General features: G+C 38.2%; 1 protein-coding gene across 4 annotated transcripts in view; it reads left to right on the top strand.

Moving 5' to 3' along the window:
• Positions 1-19,004, top strand: part of COL8A1 (collagen type VIII alpha 1 chain) — a 153,126-nt gene that overhangs the window by 57,456 nt on the left and 76,666 nt on the right. Inside the window, exon 2 of one of the 4 annotated variants that reach the window (XM_032351191.1) lies at positions 18,209-18,383. The exons of the other annotated variants lie outside the window; for them this stretch is intronic. The gene's annotated coding sequence lies outside the window, so the exon portion shown is untranslated. The remainder of the gene's footprint in view (positions 1-18,208; positions 18,384-19,004) is intronic. 4 annotated transcript variants of the gene reach the window in all.

Here is a 19,004-nt window from a genome sequence, read left to right as displayed (position 1 = left end):
CATTCAGTACTACTTTCTGTGTGTAAGACATTGTTATGGATCCTGAGGATTTAGTGGCAAAAGAAAAAGAAACTTCTTACCTTGATGAAGCTTGCATTCTAATGGGAGGCAGATAATAAGCAAACAGTTAGATGCATTACATGTCAGGATGGTATAAAGTGCTATGGAGAAAGGAAAGGAAACAAGTGTTGTTAGGTGGAATTGCTTTATCTTTTTTTTTAATTATTTGATTTGTTAGATAATGATAGGAAAGGAACAAACAATAGGCAAACATCCCAAGATTCCTAAATTTGGTTACGTGCTTTTTTTTTACCTTTTTAAAAAATTTTTTTAATTAATTCATTTTATTTAAACTAAAAAAAAAAAAAAAAATCACCCACTTCTCACACTTCCATCTCTTATAAACCGCAATCTGTTCTCTGTATCTACGAGCTTGGTTTTTGTGTAGTTTTTGGATTTTACAGGTAAGAGAGAGCATATGGTATTTGTCTTTCTCTGATTTATTTTCACTTAGTATAATGCCCTCAACGTCCACTGTATTGTTGCAAATGGCAAGATTACATTTTTTTATGACTGAAATATATATATATATTTACATATATACATATATATGCACATTCATATACATATGTATATACATACATACATAAAGGTATGTACATATATACAAATACATATGACTAATATATATACATACACATACATCATAAATTCTTTTTCCATTCATTCATTGATGAACATAAACACTGGTTCCATATCTTGGCTATTGTAAATAATGTTGCAATGAACATAGGAGTGCGTATATCTTTTGAATTAGTATTTTCACCTTCTTCAAATAAATACCCAAAAGTGGAATTGCTAAATCACATGGTAGTTCATTTTTAACTTTTTGAAGAAACTCCGTATCATTTTGCACAGTGGTTACACTGATTTATATTCCCACCAACAGTGCAACAATTCCCTTTTGTCCACATCACCACCAACATTTGTTATTTCTTGTCTTTCTAATAATCGCCATTCTAACAAGTGTGAGGTGACATCTCACTGTGGGTTTGATTTGCTTTTCTCTGATGATTAATGATATGGAGCATCTTTTCATGTATCTATTGGCCATTTGTATGTCTCCTCAGAAAAATGCCTATTCTGATCATCTGTCCATTTTTTAATCGGATTGTTTGTTTCTTGGCTATTGGGTTGTATGCAAATTTTTATATTTTGGATATTAGTCACTTATCAGATATATGATTTGCAAATATTTTCTCCCATTCAGTAGGTTGCCTTCTCATTTTACTGATGGTTTCCTTTGCTATGCAGAAGATTTTTAGTGTGATGTCCCACTTATTAGCTATTAGTTTTTGCCTTTGTTACTTTTGCTTTTTGTGTCAGATTTAAAAATCCATCACCATGATCTATGTTAAGGAATTTACTTGCCTATGCTTTCTTCTAGAAATAGAACACAACAAATTTTTGTGTATTGATCTTGTATTTTACAACTTTACCAAATTCATTTTTTTAAGATTTTTAAAAATTTGACAAAGGGAGAGAGTATAATCGGTGGGGGGGGGGGGGAGGGCAGGCAGAGGGAGAGAGAGAAGCAGATCCCCATGGAGCAGGGAGCCCAATGCAAAGTTTGATCCCAGGACCCTGGGATCGTGACCTGAGCCAAACGCAGACACTTAACCAACTAAGCCACCTAGGCATAACACCAAATTTGTTAATTAGTTTTAATAGTGTCGCGGCCAGGGCGATGAATTGACCAGGGTAACCGTGGGGCTAAGAGGATGATGAAGAAAGGGTTAAGAGACAAAGAGATGGGGCAGGAGGGACACTGAAGATGATGTCTAACAGTGCCAAATTTATTCCACGTCTACAAGCATTTATAAGCAGACCAGATAGGAGTAGACATTACATCAATACCTAGTCAGATGACCGCAAGTTCCTATAACAAGTTTACATTAACTACAAGCAAACCTCATGAGGGCCAGGTAGTTTAGGCTAAACCCATTAGCAAGACAATCAACCAGGAGTGGATCATGGGAGGTACAGAACAACAATGATTAACTAAGAACTCAGGACTCTGGCCACATTGTTCCCTACTGCAGGAGAGTGTGTGGGAAGTCTCGTAGGCAAGCGCACGACCCATAGCACAGACCCTTTCTCAGTGCACTCAACTTTCCCGTCCTTAACCTTTTCAAGGTGTCCGGACTTTGAAGGAGACACAAGTCAGGGCCTGTTTTGATCCTCGACTCCAGCCATGCCGTGGCCTCCAACAAATATTTTTTAATGGAGCCTTTAGGATTTCTATATGAAAATATGCCACCTGTAAATAGTGACAGTTTTACTTCTTCCTATCCAATGTGGATTACTTTTATTTCTTTTTCTTGCCTTAATTACTCAGGCTAGGCTTCCAATGCTATGTTGAATAAAAGTGATGAGAGTGGATATCATTGTCTTTTTCATAATATTAGAGGAAAACTTCAGCTTTTTACCATTGAGTATTATGTTACCTCTAGGCTTGTCACATATGGCCTTTATTCTGTTGAAGTACATCCTCTCTATGCTCTCTTTGTTGAGTTTTTATCGTAAATGAACATGAATATTGTCAAATGCTTTTTCCTGCATCTATTGAGATAATTACATGATTTTTATCCTTCATTTTGTTAGTGTGGTGTAACACATTTACTGATTTATAAAATGTTGAACAATCCTTTCAACCCTCGAATAAGCTTTACTTGATCTTGGTGTATAATCCTTTAATGTATTGGTGAATTTAGGTTGCTGATATTTTGCTGATGATTTTGCAACATTCATCAGAGCTACTGGCCTGTAATTTCTGTGTGTGTGGTTGTGTGTCATCTATGTTTGATTTTGATAACAGGATCATTATAGCTTCATAAAATGTATCTGAAAGACTTGCCATCCACCTAATGTCCCCCTCTCTGACCCTGTTCTACTTTTTGGAAGACACTAAAAAGGGTTGGTATTAATTCTTTGAATGTTTCATAGAATTAACCTTAGAAGCTGTCTGGTCCTGGAATTTTGTTAATTGGGAGAGGGTTTTTGTTTTTGTTTTTGTTTTGGGTTTGTTTGTTGTTAAGATTTTATTTATTTCTTTGAAGAGAGAGAGTGAGAGAGAGCATGAGAGGGGGAGAAGGTCAGAAGAAGAAGCAGATACCCCATGTAGCTGGGAGCTTAGTGGTGGGACTCCAGGATCATGACCTGAGCCAAAGGCAGTCACTTAACCAACTGAGTCTCCCAGACGCCCACCTGGGGGGTTTTTGATTACTGATTCAATCTCCCTGCTAGTAAATTGCTCTGTTCAGGTTTTCTATTTCATCATGATTCAGTCTTGGTAGGTAGTACATTTCTAGAAATTTATCCATTTCTTCTAGGTCATCCAGTTCATTGGCATATAAATGTTTATAGTAATCTCGTGATCCTTTGCACTTTTGTTAAGTAAATTGTATCATCTCCCCTCTTATTTCTGATTTTATTTAAGTGCTCTACTTTTCTTATATCACATAAATTTTGGTATATTACATTTCTATTTTGTTTGTCTCAAGATATTTTCTGATTTTGATCTGATTTCTTCTTTGATCCACATGGTTGTTTGTAATATGTTGTTTAATATCTATATATTTGTAAACTTTCTAGTTTCTTCATGTTATTAATTTCTAGTTTCATACCATTGTGGATGGAAAAGAAGCTTAGTATGATTTCAGTCCTTTTAAATTTATTGAGACTTATTTTGTGGCTAACATATGATCTATCTTGGAAAATGTTCCATGTGTACTTGAGAGGATGTATATTCTGTTGCTCTGGGATAGAAATGGTCTATAAATATATGCTAAGTCTATCTGGTCTTAACATATCATTATAAGGCTGATGTTTCCTTATCAGTTTTCTGTTTGGATGATCTATCCATCAGTAGTAGAATATGAAGTCCCCTACTAATATCATATTGTTGGGCATTTCTCCCTTTAAGGTCTGTTAGTATAATATATATATATATATATTTAGGTGGTCCTACATTAGGTGCATAAATATTTACAAATGTTATATCCTTTTGTTGGGTTGACACCTTTATTGTTATGTAACGTCCTTCTTTGTCTATTAAACAGTCTTTGTTTTAAAGTCTATTTTGTCTGACATAAATATAGCTACTCAAGCTTTATTTTGGTTTCATTCACATAGAATATCTTTTCTATACCCCTTCATTTTCAGTCTGTGCATATCCTTACACCTAAAGTGTGTTTTTTCTAGGCAGCATCTAGATGGGTCTTATTTTTTTATTCACTCTTCCACTATATGTCTACTGATTGGAGATTTAGTCCATTTACATTTAAAGTAGTTATTGATAGGTATGTGCTTACACATAATTCTGTTCATTGTGTTCTGGCTGTATTTGTAGTTCCTCTGTTCCTTTCTTCTTGTTTTGATCTCCTCCATTGTGGTTTGATCATTTGTATTCTTTATACTTTCTCTTTGTGTATTTTCTGCAGGTTCTCACTCTGTGGTTACCATGAGGCTTATATATAGCATCTTGTATCTATAATAATCTATTTTAAGTTGATAATAACTTAAGTTTTGATCCCATTCTATGGTTTAACATTTTCACTCTCCTCCACCCTATTTCTTATGTTTATGTTGTCACATTTACATCTTTTTGCCTTGTGCTTTCTTAACAAATTATTACAGTCATATTATTTTACTATTTTTGTCTTTTAACTCTCATACTAGCTTTATAAGTAATTGATCCACCATCTTTACTATTTTTTTCACTTTTCCAGTGAGATTTGCTCTTTCATTTGTGTTCTTGCTACTTATCAGTATCCTTTCCTATAAGATTATGTCTTATAAGATCAGTTTAGTGATGATAGATTTTGTTTGTCTGGAAAACTCTCCTCTTGCAATTCTGAATGGTTTTCTTTGCCAGGTAAAACACTTTTGGTTGGAAGTTTTTTTCTTTCAGCACTTAGAATATACAGTACCACTCCCTTCTGCCTGTAAAGTTTCTAAATTTTAAAAAAAAATTTTTTTTGAATGCTGATCATCTTATGGAGTTCATCTGTATGTAAGAAATTGTTTTCCTGTTGCTGCTTTTAAGTTTCTCTCCTTGTCTTTAACTTTTGACATTTGGTTTATAATGTGTCTTGGTGTGTATCTCTTTAGATTCATCTTATTTGATTGAAACTCCATGGGATTCTGAATCTGGATATCTGTTTCCTTCCCAAGTTAGCCAGTTTCAACTATAATTTTTCAAATAAGATTTCTTTACCTCTCTCCCTTCTCCTTCTGGGAGTCCTGTAATGCAAGTGTTAGTCTGTTTTATGCTGTCACATAACTCCCTTAATCTATCTTCATTTTTTTATTCTTTTTTCTGCTCTGATAAGTTCTACTGCCCTGTCTTAAATTCACTAATTCTTTCTTTTGCTTCATCTAAAACCCCTGCTAGTGCATTTTTTTCAGTTCAGTCATTGTGCACTTCAGCTCTGTGACTTCTGTTGGTACTTTCTTGTGTCTTCCAACTCTTTGTTGAAGTTCTCACCATATTCATTCCATTCTTCTCCCGAATTCTGTGATATCTTTGTGACCATTTAAAATCTTTATCAGATAAACGACTTACCTCCATTTGTTAAGGTTTCTTTCTGAGTTTTATCTTGTTCTTTCACTTCAAACATATTCCTCATTTCTTTCATTGTGCTTAATGCCTCTGTTGTAGTTTTAACAGAGTATATGAAACAATCCCTCTCCAAGTCCTGAAGGAGTGAAACTCATGTAGGAGATGAAACTTTTGTTCAGCCCTACCCAGCTCTTGGTCATTTTTAAACCCTTATGTCTGTTTAAGTGGCTTAATATATTGTTAATAGTGCCTAGTAGCTGAGAGTGTGCCAAGACCTGTCAGCATCCCAGAGGGGAGGGTCTTAGCACCTAGGTTCAGGCTGACTAGAAGCTATACCTACAAGGAGCAGCTTAAAGTACACAAATATATATGTCCTGAGAAGCCACAGCATAATCCCTGCTGGCCACCAGAGAGAGGCAATCTTGAGGTGTTCCCTTGGTAACAATCACAAATACTGGGGCTCCAGTGTATAAGCAAGCTTCTCTGAAGAGCTAGAACAAAGCAAAGGGAGAGTACCAAGATGGCATCCATAGCCTACACTTCTTGAAAGTAGCTCCACTAAATGTGTGCCAAACCTGAAGCTTACCTCTCAGTCTGAAGTCCCAGGACAAGCAAAAATAATCTCCTTCACAGAAAGATTGGAAGGTGTGCCTCAATCCACTATCTGTGCAATGCTGTGGAAGTGGTAGCCTGCCAAGAACTGTCTTGCTTGTCTTTTGGGGCCCAGGAACATAAGCCTTTCTGGCAACCAGAGCTAAGTGATCAAGAAGCATTCCATAGGTATTAGCAGCAAGAAGTAAACACCAGATGTATGTAAAGTTCACCCAAGGAGATAGTGGCACTCTGGAACCATGGCAGAGAGTGAGCATGAAGATATCACTCACCCTCTGAGGTCTCTGAAATAACTGTAGTCAGTCCTTGGGTGTGTGTTTAATTAGAAATCTGTCATTCGGGGTCATAGTCATGATGATTACCTAATATGCCTCCCTCACAGAAAGAGTCATCTCCCAGGTCTGTTGCTTCTTGCTGTATCCTGGAAGGGTGCTAGCTGTTTAAGAAACTCTCCTCTAATTGGTTATTATCCTATAGGACCCATGAGCATAAGCCCCACTGGACACCAGAGCCAACTGATACAGAGGAAACAGTCATAAAACTCAACATACCAGACAGGGGTATGAGATCCTTTCCTGGGTAACCAACTATTACAGTCACATGTGACCAGGAACACAAGCCCCCCTGACCTCCAGAGTCAGGCAACCAGGAGCATTCCCTGGACAGCACAAGCTCTCTTGTAAGGGTCTCTTCCAGAGGATACTGGTGTTTTAGAGTGTGGCAAAAGAACAATTAAAAATTGTACCCACCAACTAGTCTCTATCTTTGGAGAATACTCCAGCAGATCCCAGATGTGTGTATTAAATCAGAAGGCTGCCTATCAGGCCAAGGTTTAATATAAACAGGCGAGCCTCATCTACTTCAGCTCTAGGTGGGATTTGTTATCTCTGAGCTGGGCCCTGGGCTGGGTGAGTCTGAGCACACAGGGTCCTTTAAGATCTGTTTTCCAGATTGCCATTTTGTGGATTTTGGCACATCTGCCCCATTGATGTTCAAAATTTTAGATGTTTTAGGGTAAAATAGATGAAGGGGATTAAGAGTACACTTACTGGGACACCTGGGTGGCTCAGTAGGTGTGTCTGCCGTCAGCTCAGGTCATGATCTTGGAGTCCTAGGATCAAGTCCTACAATCCAGCTCCTTGCTCAGCAGCGAGCCTGCTTCTCCTCTGCCTGCTGATCCCCTTATTTGTGCATGCTCTCTCTTTCTGACAAATAATAAATAAAATATTAAAAAAACAAAAAGTACACACTTATTGTGTTGAGACTAAGTATATATATAGAATGACTGAATTCCTATATTGTGCACCTGAAACTAATACAACACTATACATTAACTATACTAGAATTAAAATAAAAATAAAATAAAATTGATATTTTGAGGATTCATCTCTCAAATGCTTGTCTTAAATGTTGAGGTGCCCAATGTGAGGTTTAAATACTTCACTTCCTCAGGGAGAAGCTCCAGGTTTTGAGTTCCCTCCAGTTGTGGGTGAGTGTGGTAGAGGTGGGGGTTATGACAAGATTGTGTCCTCAACCTCTTCAACAGTCCTTGATGTACTTTTCTTCTCATTTGTTCAAGGCATAGTTATCACTCAGTCTGATTTAGGTTTTTTTAAGAGAAAATTGTTCCATATGTAGCTTTAGACTCAATGTGTCTGGAGTACATGAGTTCAGAAACCAGAACCTGAAGTTGTGTTTTTATAGACATAATCAAGGAAGGCCTCAGTGTAAAGGTCACATTTAAGCAAAGATCTAAAGGAAACAAAGGAGGGAGCTCTGAATATTTCCAGGGAAGAGTGTTTTCAAGAAGAGGGAATAGCAAGGACAAATCTCCTGAACAGGGGTGTATGCTTGGTGTGTTTGAAGAATAGCAAGAAAGCCAGAGAAACTAGAGTTTCATAAGCAAGGAGAAGAATGGTAGAAGCTGAAGCCAGAGAGATCCAAGCAGATCCTTATAAACCATCACCAGGACTTTGGCTTTCACCCTAACTGACATGGGGATTCTGTGGGAGTGTTGAGTAGAAGAGTGATTGGATCTGACTCATGCTTTAAAAAAATCACTCTGGCTGCTCTGTTTAGATTAGACTTTAAATATCTAAGGACAGATGCTTGTATTAACTCACGAAGTATCATGAGTTATGAGATTTGTGCTATTTTCCATTTTGCGCATGACAAAACTGAGAAAAGACAGATTGTAACTGGCAAAACCAGGATAATAGCCCAGGCCAACCTGGTTCCAAAGGTCATGTGTTTAATTTCTCCACTCTAACCACTTCTCAAGATAGACATCAAAGGCTGAGGGGAGGAAAATTTATGCAAATGTCATTGGAAGGAGACCACTAGGGGTAGTCCTAATTGAGACATTTTGCTTCATTCCACTCCCATTATCTCATGGACTGTATTGCACTTTGTAGACAGTGAGTCAGAAAGACATGCCTGGGTCAAATTGTTTTTTTTTTTTTTTTAAGTCTATTACAAGTCAGGAATATAGGAGTTATTGGCAGAACCAAGTAATAACTTTGTAGCAGGTATCTAACCTGTCAATTACAAGAGTGGAAGGGTACCTTGTCCATTTCCTTGCTTGCACCTGTCCAAAGTTAAGCAAAACATGGAAAGGACGAGATTCCTTTTCAATGATCACTCTGTCAATATTACTTATAAGGGATTCTCACCATTCATTCCCAGATAACCCAGATTTCTCCAATTATTTAAAACTTATAAAGAAATTCTTCACAAAATTTGGTATTATAATTCTGCCAAATCTCCTCTATAATACTTTTAAAGGTAGACCACCTGTCAAAATTTTGATGAGAAAGTTATCATCATTAAATCTTTTTACCAACCACCCTTGCTCACAAGGAAGCATAATTAAATTAGCTCCTTCTGTGATATCCCAGAGTTTTAGATCTCTCAAAATTAGAATTCATAATATTATTAAAAAAACCCTCTTTTTTACATAATAATTATGTAAAATGTTTATCTAAATTGTTATGTTAAAATGTGGTTACTTATACATAAATAATTATGTAATAAAGGTTATACTTCAAGCATGGTGTTTTCTTCTCATTCATTTTTTAAAGATTGCCAAGTCAATTAAGTAAATCCCACCACACAACAAAACCCAGTTCAGCTCAACGAGAATCTGCTGAGTGCCTTAACACTTTGAAGGAGACACTAAAAAAGTACTACATGGAGGGTTTTCCTAAACTCAAGGAATTTACAACCTGATCACAGAGCAAGTGTATATCAAAAATGAGGAGGGGTACCTGGGTAACTCCATTGGTTAAGCATCTGACTCTTGGTTTCAGCTCAGGTTGTGATCAAAGTGTTGTAAGATAGAGCCCCACATAGGGAACCATGCCTCAGTGAGATGTCTGCTTAGATTCTCTCTCTCCTGCTCCCCCTTGCCCCAACTTGCACAAGCACTCATGCTCTAGCAAAAAAAAAAAAAAAAAGGAAAAATGCAAAGATAGTAGTTAATAACAGTCTTGAATATGCAGTTCAGCTGACCCTGTTCCTCAGAGCAGTCCTGGACTCAGCTTCCAGGTAGCTCAGCGCTACCTCTGCATTCACTCCCTCCTGCCAGCAGGATACCTCTATTCTCTCTCCAAGCCTACAGACTATGGACAATCTGTTTCATGTCATATTATTACACTTCTGCATTATCCTTCTGAATCTTGAAAATTACATACATACACCTTAGGAATGTGCCTCTTTCCTCTCTCACCGTTAGAGCACCCCTCCACTGATAGAACAGGAGTTTTGATAGAATTGAGAGAAGAAAGAGGCACCAGTACTTTTGAACATGGATACCAAGAACAGGTATCCATCACAGTCCGCGGCCAGGTACGGTGGAGGCAGCTTAGGACAGCAAGAAGGTAGGTGCTAGTTGTTGGGAGTTTGGGAAAGAAGATATTAAAAGATAAAAGAGTTACCCAGCAAGGCATGTAGGTGGGTGTTCTTTCAGATTTGACAGGCAGGACCCTCTACCTAGGAAACAGATAGCAACTTTATATGTTATTCTGCTCCTGGTCCCCACAAAACAAGCTAATGGTAGAGTTATTTGATTCCTAAACCTGGTTTCCTATTACAATCCTCAGGTAGTTCTAGTGGACTGACTCACTGTGAGAGTTTATTTATTCATTTAACAAATGTATGGATCTCTATTATGAATTAAGTATGCCTCAGTGAACCAGATTGGTGCCCAACCTCCATACTTCTATAGCAGTCAATGTTTCTGAGTTCCCGACCACTGATTTCCCAACAACCATTGGGAAGTCTTCTCAGAAAGTAAATAGAGGGTTTTCTTATATTCTTTCTCTATTAGAATTTGCATGTTGCCTTCTTAATTTAAGGACATCACGAAAGTCCAGAAGAAGGGTACACCACTTGATTTTATTTATTTCTCTCCCTTTGTATTTGAATTATTTGAATTATGGGAAAAGCTCATGTGACATCATTTTTTAAAGATCCCAAGACAGAGATCTATCACAGTAGGGATTGAGAAAACTGCAATACAAGGCAGATCATTTGATTTCCATAGTAGTCTGCCCATAAAGAATATGGTTTATGTTTTAAAAATCGGAAGAAGTCATAAGTTCACTTTTCTTTAAAAAGCAGGATTTCATTCTGATTTGCTTGAATAAACCCCTGCCCCCAGGTATAATCTTTTTGGGAGCATAATAAACAAAGTAAAAGATGAATAATTTTTTATTTATTCAATTTACCCAATTTTAACATCTTTCCAGCACAGAGCAAACATTATGATAAATAATAATACCTATTTTTAAATGTCAGTATATTTTTCATAGCATACAATATTTTTTTTTTCTCTTTCTATAAACATCTTAGGCATTTTAGGAAAAGTCCAAATTGTATGGTTCTTAATCATAACTATAGTGAACTGATGACAGGTAAGTAAATTACTGTTAGGTCAGGAAAAAATGTAGGCCATGTACATACTTAAGTGGAGCAAAGGGCAACCTAGTCTTGTCCTCTCTACAACCCCCCAAAAAACCACACATATTTGTGTTTGCAGTTGCCCTCATTAGTACTGGAAAAACAGTAACTGCGAACTCTTGACAGAAACATCAGAAAAGATGTTAATCTCCAAGTTCAGGTCTTCTATTTTCCTAACATAATCTTATTTGAAAGAGCAAGGAAATTTTTCTCAATGAAAACCAGCTTTGTTTCCAGAGTGGTTTTCTCCTCTTCTTTTTTTTCTCCTTAGTTAGAACCCAGCTAAGTAGAGTGGAAAGTTCAGATCCTTTTTCTAAAACACAGTGTACTCAACCATACTTGATATGGTCATTCTCCCAAGGAAAAATGGAGAAAAGTTGCTGAACTCTGGACAGTATTCCAGAGTGAGAATTCCAAAACTCTAAACAAATTTTCAGACTGATGGCCTTGTGTTCTTACAAGATGACCCTTCTGTTTGATCATTATGAACAGTTGTCCTTAACTTGGTTAGGACAGTTAAGTTTGGAATCAGCCAGCTGCCATGTCCATAGAACACAAGTTACATCAATTCAGTCACCTAAATGTGCATATTTTCATGTCATTTTAAAATAATTAACTCAGACCTTGGACATTTATACCTCTACACTGGTAGATTTAATAACTACTTAAGAAAGGTATATAAATGTGGCTGTTCACTAGTAATAACTGGATTTACTTGATATCTCTGCAAAGGGGACTTTCTCATATAAAATGCCAAGAAAGAGAGCTAAATTTATGTAAGGGAGTTCCCAGGATCCTCATCAATCTCACTGAATGACCAACACCTTAGATTGACTTAACATAATATATGTTTTTTAAATGTTTTGCCTTCCCTGTTCCTTGGGGCAGCTTTTAATGAAGCAGACAGTGCAGTAAGATCGATTAGGTTAAAGAGAAAGGAAGAAGAGGAGTCAAAGAGGAAATAGGGGTAGAAAAGTAAAAGGGAGTGTGGAGAAAGAAGGTACACCAAATGCACATCATGACAGGCTGTATAACTGTGAGGGGTAGGTCATGCATCAGGCCTGGATCTTCCCAGCAGACCCTGTGCAAAGGGAAACACTATCAGTTATAAAAATTTCACACACACACACACACACACACACACACACACACACACACACACAAAACTAACCCTTTGCTCATACCATTGCTGATACCAAGAGGTAGAGCTGTGCTGGTGTGAGGAGAGGATTACAGCACACCAGTCTGGGCCAAAGGAACCAGGACTCTCAAGCCCTGAGATGACATCAGGTGTCAGTTCAATTTCACATCCCACAGAAGAAGACCTTCCTCTTTGTAATTCTGGTGAAACCCAAACTCCTCAAAACCTCAGCAAGCTGAGCATTATCCTCCTTCTTCATCCTGTAGGCAACCCATCATTTCTTAGAAAGAGCAGGTGCACATCTCCCTCCCAGAGAAGCCTTGTGGGCAGCTTCAGGAAGAGGTCACTGCGCTGTCTCTTGCTTTCATTTTGTTTTGGTCCTGATGCATTAGACAGGGGTGTAGGAAAGTCACTCTGATCCACATGATGGGGCCCAGGTCCTGCTTAACATGGGGCATTATTCCATGAGAGAAATTTGGAGAAAGTGCCAACAAGTAAGGAAAATATAAATAAAGAAAAACAAATAAATAACTAAATTAAATGACTGCTAGTCTACATCAATGTACATATGTTTAACAAAATTATAGTAGGCACCTATTAAGCACTTCTTGGTGCACATACTGCTCTAAGAACTTTGCATTTATTCATTAATCCTCCCGACAGCCCTGTGAGGTAGATATACTATTACATGTTTTGCAGATCCGTACCTGAAGCACAGAGGATGGGTTTTCTCCACAACTCACACTGTTAGTAAGAAATGCAGCCGGTTTAGAACCCTACAGGTCTCACACCAGAGCAGAGCTTTCCCATCTGTGAACTCCAATATCCACTTCTCCTCGTCCTTCAGCCTCTGACACACATTCCTGAGGCTGCCACTTCGGACCTCATTTCTTCTTGGGTTAGCCTGATTTCCCCAACATTGAAAAAAAAAAAAAAAAGAAAGAAAGAAAGAAAGGAGGGGTGCCTGGGTGGCTCAGGTGGCTAAGCCTCCTACTCTGAATTTCAGCTCAGGACATGATCTCAGGGTTAAAAGATGGAGCCCCTCATGGGGCTCCCCACTCAGTGGGGAGTCTGCTTAAAAATCTCTCCTCTGCCCCACCTCCCAGCCACACATACACACACACACACACACACACACACACACACACACACAGGTGTGCCCTCTGTCTATAAAAAAAAAAAATTAAAAAGAAGAAGAAATGTTAAGAGAAAACCTTAGAGTGTTATTTGTGCTGCCCATACATCATCCCCAACATTCTTCTCAAAGACACAGCTGCTGGTGATATGTAATGAGCAGGCAACTGAGGAAGGACTGAGCAAGTTCTGTTCTAGAACTGGAAACTGCAAAGAATGCCAGAGACCTCAAGACAGTCTGTGGTTAGGGACGTAACTTGGATGAGAGTGGCTATCCCTAATTCTTTATTTCTCCTTCACTGCTGGGTCTCCATTCCTCTTTGCCTCACATGATAGAACTCGGAGATTCACTATTCTCTCTTGGCCCAATGACCTGCCTTGCCAGAAACTCACCAGCTTGAATTCTTCTGATGGCAAAACTTCCTCCTGTGGTAGAGCCCACTTCTTCTACCCATCTTTGATCTCTGCAGAATTTTTCTTTTTGGAAAAACCGTACAGGCAAACACAACAAACTTCTTCCACATACTTGGAGATTCTACAGCAGCTGTTTTGGAAACCCCACTGAATTTTACATGTGTCAGTAGAGCTCTGATGGAGAGAGCCCCCAGAGACCTGTTGACACCTCACAGCAGAGTTTCACAAAATGTTCTAGGAAGAGATAATTTTCTGATTATACCACCAAATCCTGCTTATGAAGGCATTTTCCAACCACTTCATTTCCAGTGATGGGATGTCTGAGGGTGAAATTAGACCCGGGGTGCATACTTTCCTTTCTCCCTGTCATTTTTTGGTGTGTGCATGTGTGTGTGTGTGCGTTTCCATTTTGGTGTTAGGAAGTTCTGCCTGAAAAGCTAGGCCTTGCTTCCAAGTGCTCACCTGAGAAGGCAACCCTACACAATGTTCTTTTTCTCAAACATCTGGAAGCAATGGAACTAGGAGTTTCTCCCTGGACGTACTGTGTTCAAGTCCCCCTAGAAAGGAAGTCCATCATTCTGTGTCCCTTTTGCCCCTCTGTAACATATTTCTTCCTGCTCTTGCCTGACTGGACAGCTCTTCTCCAACCACCAGTTAGAAAGGCAACTCCTGCTCACCCCTTAGACCTTGGTTGAACTTCAATACTCAAGGCAGCCTTTCCTGAGCCACTCCAGCAGTGTTTCCAAAGTGTGGCCCATGGACTACTACATAAGAATGACCAGGGACCAGAAAAACAAATTATAATAAATTCCTAGGCGATTCATATGCACAGGAAAGTTTAAGAATCTCTGCTCTATACTGAATTAATTCCCATGCTCTACCCTCCCCTAGTCCCTGTCTACTCCTTCCTCATACTGGTAATTGACTTGTTCAACATCCTCATTCTATATCAGACTATAATATATATTCAGGGACATTCCTGAATTTTAAGACTTTGGCATTTTCTAGTTTATAGTATATGTTCAATATATATTTGTTGAGTTGAACTGAAGCAAATCAATTTCTTAGAACTGTTCTTTTAAGTAATCTTCAATTTGAGGAATTAATCTACTTCCTTTTTTTAAAGATTTTATTTATTTATTTGACAGACAGAGATCACAAGTAGGCGGAGAGAGAGAGGGAGGAAGCAGGTTCCCTGCTAAGCAAAGAGCCAGATGTGGGACTCGATCCCAGGACCCCAGGACCACGATCTGAACTGAAGGCAGAGGCTTTAACCCACTGCCACCCAGGCTCCCCTCTACTTCCATTTTTAACAAAAAGTGATAAAGCAAATAAAACAACTTGATATGAACAATTTAGTCAGATACCAGAACCAACAGGGTGATCATGTCTTTCTATGTTGAATTTGACTTCCCATCCATTCTGTTTGGTCTATGTGATCACCACCAATGTTCTGAATGGCAACAGAGGCATTATCTGGTAATTAAAAAGTAATTTTTACCCAGAAGATAAACTTTTGTCATAATGTATTTTGAAAGATTTCAAGAACAAAGCTTAAACAAAGCATTTTTTTTAATGAAAATATAGTTAAAGAATGACAGTGATGCAGAAGGAAATTCTTTTTAATCACACATCCAAATCCCGTTTCTTATGTGAGGAGAGACTGGATATTTAACTCACTAAAATGTCATAGCTCAAAAATTAACCAGTCAGGAAATAAGAGGTGTTGGCAAGGATTAAGAGAAAAGGGGAACCCTCCTATACTATTGATGGAAATGCAAGCTGGTGCAGCCACTCTAGAAAAGAGTATGGAGGTTCCTCAAGAAGTTGAAAATAGTGCTACCCTATAACCCAGCAATTGCACTACTGGGTATTTACCTTAAAGATACAAATGTAGTGATCCAAAGGGGCACACGTACCCCAATATTTATAGCAGCAATGTCCACAATAGCCAAACTATGGAAAGAGCCTAGATGTCCATCAACAGATGAATGGATAAAGAAGAGGTCATACACACACACACACACACACACACACCGCGCGCGCGCACGCGAATACTATGCAGCATCAAAAAGAGAATCTTGCCATTTGCACAATGTAGATGGAACTAAAGGGTATTATGCTAACCGAAATAAGTCAATCAGAGAAAGATAATTATGTATGATCTCACTGATATGAGGAATTTGAGAAACAAGACGGAGGATCATAGGGGAAGGGAGGGGAAAATGAAACAAGATGAAACCAGAGAGGGAGACAAACCACAATAGACTTAATCTCAAGAAACAATTTGAGGGTTACTGGAGGAAAGGGGAGTGGAAGGGATGGGGTGGCTGGATGATGGACATTGGGGAGGGTATGCACTATGGTGAATGCTATGAATTGTGTAAGACTGATAAATCACAGACCTGTACCCATGAAACAAATAATACAGTATATATATTTTAAAGATTTTATTTATTTATTTATTTGACAGGCAGAGATCACAAGCAGACAGAGAGAGAGGGAGGAAGCAGGCTCCCTGCTGAGCAGAGAGCCCAATGCGGGGCTCAATCCCAGGACCCTGAGATCATGACCTGAGCTGAAGGTGGAGGCTTTAACCCCCTGAGCCACCCAGGCGCCCCTACAGTATATGTTAATTTTAAAAATATCAAAGAAAAATGTCATAGCCTAGAAACAGAATTCTGGATTATGTATTAATCCAGAGAAAGATGACCAAGGAATTCTGAAGCAAAGCACTGTCATCTACGAATCTGGGATAATTCCCAGACCTTGATGGGGACTCCCCAAATATTCTCTCTCCACACACCAACTCAAAAGGAAAGTAGCGTCCATGGGGGAGGAGCAGGTGGTGACAGAAGAAAAACCACAGTACATATAAAATAAACCAGCTCTGTTTATGTCCTGTATTCTCCAAGTACCAATAACAGGATTTAGTACAGAAAAATAACAAAATTATAAAAAAAAAATTTTAATGCTAGTATCCACATAGATGTAAATGGTAAGTATTCACCCTTTCTGGTGACTGAGTAATATTCCATGGTAGGTAGATATATAGATATAGATAGCTATAGCTATAGCTATAGCTATCTATATCTATAGCTATAGCTATAGATATAGATATACAATATCTTCTTTATCCATTCACCTGTCAATGGACATCTCTGCTCTTTCCACAGTTTGGCTATTGTGGACATTGCTGCTATAAACATTGGGATGAATGTGCCCTCCAGATCACTATGTTTGTATCTTTGGGGTAAATATTATAGGAAATAAACTGAGAGTTGCTAGAGGGGAAATTGGTGGGTGGTGAAGTAATTGGGTGATGGACATTAAGTAGAGCACATGATGTGATGAGCACTGGGTGTTATTTTTTTTAAAGAATTTATTTATTTGGGGCACCTGGATGGCTCAGGGGGTTAAGCCTCTGCCTTCGGCTCAGGTCATGATCCAGGGTCCTGGGATTGAGCCCTGGATTGGGCTCTCTGCTCAGCGGGGAGCCTGCTTCCCCCTCTCTCTCTGCCTCTGCCTCTCTGCCTACTTGTGATCTCTGTCAAATAAATAAATAAAATCTTTTAAAAAATAATTTTTTATTTATTAAAGACAGAGAGTGAGCAAGCAAGAGAGAGCAAGTAAGCACTAGTGGGAAAGAGGGAGAAGAAGCAGACTTCCCACTGAGCAGGGGGCCCATATGGGACTCAGTCCTGGGACTCTGGAATCATGATCTGAGCTGAAGGCAGACATTTAACTGATTGAGTCACCCAAGCACCTGAACACTGGCTGTTATATGCAACTGATGAATTATTGAATGTTACATCTGAAACTAATAATGTGCTATATGTTGGTTAATTGAATTTAAATTTTAAAAAAAGAAAAAACCAATATTGCACTATATGTTAACTAAGTAAAAATTTAATTTCACTCTTTTCTATTTCTATTTTAAATAGAATAGATTCTTTTCTATTTCTATTTTAAGTGAAATTTTTAAAAATAAACTAAACTAAAATAAAATGCCAGCTGTGTCCAAATTAGAAGGACTTTGTTACTGGACACTGTTTCCAGTACCCCATAAATAAAATCCCCAAAACACAGAATGAACCAAAGCTGAAGAAACACAAGCATAGAGGGAGAGGTTTTCACTGACCTTCCAAGAGTTAAATCTACTTGGTAGCTATTGTCAGGAGGACCAATCAGTCTGCTGACTTTTAATAATAATGTTAATAATGTTAATGTTAGTAATAATAATGTTAATAATAATGTTTGGGCCAGGCACCAGAATTATTATTATCATTATTACTACTACTCTTGTAATTATTCTTATTTTATAGGTGAGACAATAGAGTTAGAGACTCTAAGTATCTGGCCCACAGTCACACAAATGGAAAGTGGTAAAGTTAATATCCTGGCTCTATGAGACGAGGGCCCATGCTGTCTGCACTGTGAAGGACTTGGGAAACTTCCGCTGTTAAGTCATAATTTCTTGATGAACTGGGGAAATGTGAGGTAGGAAAAAAAATACCATATTTTGTTCTATGATTTCTGGTCCCCTCTGGGGTCTCACCAATGGGAGATGACATTCACCATTTTGGAATTCTTTCCGGGTACTAAAAGGCAAACCTGTCCTCAAGTCAGAAATGGTGAAAGGTCCTGAGGAACTTTGGTTGCCTAGGCAATTTATTATGACAATTCTAAGACTCTTTTCTAGATATTTTTTCCCCCAATGTCAAATCTTTGCAGTTGATGGGGCACTGATTAAGCACTGCCCTTTCACTTCTTTATCCCACATATGAAATCACATCCTTTTCTGGTTCAGGATTAAGAAGGCAATTTTTAAATCTTCTTTTTTGACTTGGAGAAACAACAATAACAAAAGTGAGAGGAACAAAGAAAATGACTTGTGATAGCCATTCAGTAATTACAGAAAAATGGAATTAAATTTTAGTCTAAAATGCAGAGAAAGTGAGCCACCTTAATAGAAACAAGTGTAGTCACCATATGATTAATTGTTTTGTTTTCAGCCCTCTAAAACCCTTTGTCTTGTCTTCTCAAAACCCTTTCCCCTTTCTTTCTTTTTTTCAAAACTCCTGGGATTGTTTTTTGCACATCTGCAAAACCAGTGTTAGT

This window comes from Mustela erminea, chromosome 1 (assembly GCF_009829155.1).
Source record: "Mustela erminea isolate mMusErm1 chromosome 1, mMusErm1.Pri, whole genome shotgun sequence".
In the NCBI taxonomy this organism is placed as follows: domain Eukaryota; kingdom Metazoa; phylum Chordata; class Mammalia; order Carnivora; family Mustelidae; genus Mustela; species Mustela erminea.
This window is presented reverse-complemented; position numbering and strand designations above follow the sequence as displayed.